Here is a 3,785-nt window from a genome sequence, read left to right as displayed (position 1 = left end):
CCTATGTAAAAAGTCTCTGTAAAATTCAGAGACGCCCACAGTGAATACAGGAGTTTATTTCACACAGATAAATAAATCCATAGATACAAAGGACATAAAAACAGGAGAGCTTTAGGGGTGCCTGTGTGGCCCAGTTAGTTAAGTGTCAGACTCTTGGTTTCAGCTCAGGTCATGATCTACTGGTTTGTGAGTTCAAGCCCTGCAATGGGCTCTGTGCTGACTGTGCAGAGCCTGCTTGGGATTCCCTTTCTCCCTCTCTCTGTCCCTCCAGCACACTCTCTTTCTTGCTTACTCTCTCTCTTGCTTTCTCTCTCTCTCACACACACACAAAATAAAGAAATAAACTTATAAAAGAAACTCATAATTTTAAAAATATGGTAACTTTGTATAATCATTATTTTTGAATCCACAAGCACAGCATAAAAGACTATCTTTCCTGAGTAAAATATTCAATAATGACACTAACAAAATCCAAACTAGTAAAGTCAGAAGAACATTGTGATAACAGAAGATGAGAGTGGGTACAGGCTAGCAATGGAGCACAATGAGAATGATCACATGTCCTCTGCATGTTACCATGTGGTAAAAAGTAGTATAAAAAAATGTAATACTTTTTCCACAGTAGTCTAACACAAGTATAGACTAAACTGACTTCACCAAGTCCTGTGTGTGTGTGTGTGTGTGTGTGTGTGTGTGTGAACGTGTGTGTATCTCATTTACAGAATCTTCCTACTACAGAGTGAAAATGTAAATTACAAACATAGCACACATAATCCACAAAGCATTAAAATGCATTGATTGAAATTTGAAGCAGCTTCATTAAATAATTCATTAAATAATTAATTGTACATAGTTTTCTTTTCTTTTTTTTCTTAATTGGCAACTGAGATTAAACAGTAAGTCAACAGGCACAGCAGGTGGTGCACTAGCCCTGGGAACTGAGGTTTCTCAGGGTGTGGGATGGGACCACGGCTGGCCAACACCCAGGAAATATGGCCTGTCAACTGTGGGAAGGTCAGTGTCTTCAGCTCCCAGCTCAGCATGGGCCTCGAACAGATTAATAAGTGATTTCCTTCAAACCTATTTCATTTCCTCCTTTGGTTGCCCAATAAAGGCAGTAAGGCTGCAAGAGCTGTTCAAGAAGTTCCAATTCATCCAGGAATTCAAGACTCTATTCTGCTCCCTTCAGCTTGAGCCAATCTGCTGTACATTTCCATAATGTGGACTGCTGATGCCTTTTCCCACCCATCAGACAGGAGCTGTTCTTTCTGTGACTCTAACAACTTGCAGAGGTCACGCTGTTGCCTCTGCAGGGTTTTGATCATGGTCTTTCTAAACCGCTCATCCATGTCTGTTCATAGTTTATGAACATGGCAGCCTCAAAACTGTTGGCTGCCCACTTGAGAAGGTTGACCTTCTGCTCCAGAGTCATGTAAATCAGCACACACTCAGTTATCCGGAGTGCTGGCAATTGGGGATTGATGTTACATTCCCTTAGCTTCTCTTCCAGTTCAAGTACATCCTGGAGATCTGCTCCAATAATGGCAAATCTCTTTGAATCCAACAGGTGTCCATTGATTTGAAGTGTGCCCTCTGAAGTAATTCTGTAATGAGGTGTGATAAGAAAGGCTTGTTTTTAATGCTGTGCAGCTTTCTCATGACTATCATTGGAAACTTGACCTCAAAATATTTACTTGGGAGATCTTCATCCTTTAATCTCCAGAAGGCAATATTCACCACAGGCCCAAGATTTGGAATTTGACAATGACGTTCTGTCTTCAGTAAAAATGCTGACTGACACCATGGACTTGAGCAAAATATCCTGTTAATTTCAGGGGTCTTCCTCTCCTTAGATAGTCTTACAAAATGCTATATGTAAGGGTCACCCAATAGTCAATGCTTACTGTAAACAGACTTTGAGTTTGTTTCCTTTATTGTGAGCTTTGCTGCTTTCTCAAGTAGATCTACAAGGCCTTAAGTGTTGAATCACCTCTTGCATATAGAAGCATCTTTGCAAGTACCATGCACACCCTCATCATCTGTGTCTGTTAAGGAAGAAGAACAGGAGGCAAAAGAGGGCCTCTTCAGGCTGGTGGCCATGAGTATGGAGGTTTTGGGATACTATCCCACTGGGGACATGGAAGTAGGATCCACAGATGCCCAGGAAACGAGCGAGTCTCCGAGAAGGCAGGAGAGATGTGTACATAGTTTTCTTATTCGGATCCTGAGACAGATGATTCATGTCAACTCTGAACAAGGAAGTTAACTATTGTATGTTAATAGAATTGAATTCAATAGATAAAAAGCAGTCATAAGTCATTACCAGAAAGATACTGAGGGTTCTTAACATACCTACAATCTGTAATATCTGTTTTCAACCTGAGAGCCTAGAAACCATATAAAAAATTTATGATGGTTGTTTGTACAGTTGACCCTTGAACAACACAGATTTGAACTGTGCAGGTCCACTTATATATGCATTTTAAAATAAATACAATACTGTAAGTGTGTTTTCTTTTCCTTATAATTTTCTTGATATTTTCTTCTCTTTAGCTTACTTTATTGTAAAAATACAGTATAGAATACATATATACACAACATATGTGTTAATTGATTATGTTATTGGTAAGGCTTCCATTCAACAGCAGGCTATTAGTAGTTAAGTTTAGGTGGAGTCAAAAGTTATACACAGATTTTCAGCATTGTTGACCTGTTCATTGTTCAAGGGTCAACTGTAGTTCTAAAAATTCTGAAAGAAAATTCATTTAACAAATTGGTTCCAACTATATATAAAAGAAGATAATACACCATAACATGGGTTTATCCTAAGTATGCAAGATAGTTTAATATTAGAAAATCCATAAGCAAAATTTATTACACTAACATATAAAAAGAGGGGCACCTGTGTGGCTCAGTTGGTTAAGCATCTGACTCTTGGTTGGCTCAGTTCATGATCTCCCAATTGGTGGGACTGAGCCCCACATTGGGCTCTGTGCCCACCATTAGGGTTCTCTCTCTTCCTCTCTCTGCCACTCCCTGGCTCATTCCCTAGCTCGCTCGCTCTCTCGCTCTCTCTCTCTCAAAATAAATAAATAAACTTTTAAAAAACAGATAAAAAGAGAAAAATCCAAAAATAAGAGAGGGGTGTCTGGGTGGCTCATTCAGTTAAGTGTCTGATTACTGCTCAGGTCATGATGTCCCAGTCTGTGAGTTCAAGCCCCATATCAGGCTCTGTGCTGACAGCTCAGAGCCTGGAGCCTGCTTCAGATCTGTGTCTCCTTCTCTCTCTGCCCTTCCCCTGCTCACTCTCGGTCTCTTTCTCGCTCAAAAATAAACATTAAAAAGAATTTAAAGAGAGAGAGAGAGAAAAGGCATTGATCAAATTCAACACACATTAATATAAACTCTCAGTAAATAAAAAATAGGAGAAAAATTTGGTATACAAAGAATGTGAATGAAAATTGAGGAATAAACATCATCCTAAATAGGCAGTGTTAGAATCCTTCATTTTAAAATCATAATGCTCACTTTAACTACTTTGATTTTGTGTAATATTGAAAGCTGTAGATGGTGTAAGAAAATAAGAGAAAGAAATTACAGGCATAAGATCTGGAAAGAAAAAATAAAATTTATAATTCTCAGCTGATATGATGGCTAATACTTAAAACACACAAAGATAGCTGGATAAATTATTAGAAAAAATAGAAGCACTGGCAAGTTGGCTGATTATAAGATTAATGTGTGTGCGTGTGTTTATTTAGAGAGAGAGAGAGAGAGAGAGAGAG

At 38.7% G+C, this 3,785-nt stretch overlaps 1 pseudogene; it reads right to left on the bottom strand.

The window, feature by feature from the left end:
* Positions 1 to 1,057: 1,057 nt before the first annotated feature.
* On the bottom strand, positions 1,058 to 2,100 carry LOC115288946 (annotated as a pseudogene).
* Between the last annotated feature and the right edge of the window lie 1,685 nt (positions 2,101 to 3,785).

The sequence above is a fragment of the Suricata suricatta genome, chromosome 4, assembly GCF_006229205.1.
Source record: "Suricata suricatta isolate VVHF042 chromosome 4, meerkat_22Aug2017_6uvM2_HiC, whole genome shotgun sequence".
In the NCBI taxonomy this organism is placed as follows: domain Eukaryota; kingdom Metazoa; phylum Chordata; class Mammalia; order Carnivora; family Herpestidae; genus Suricata; species Suricata suricatta.
This window is presented reverse-complemented; position numbering and strand designations above follow the sequence as displayed.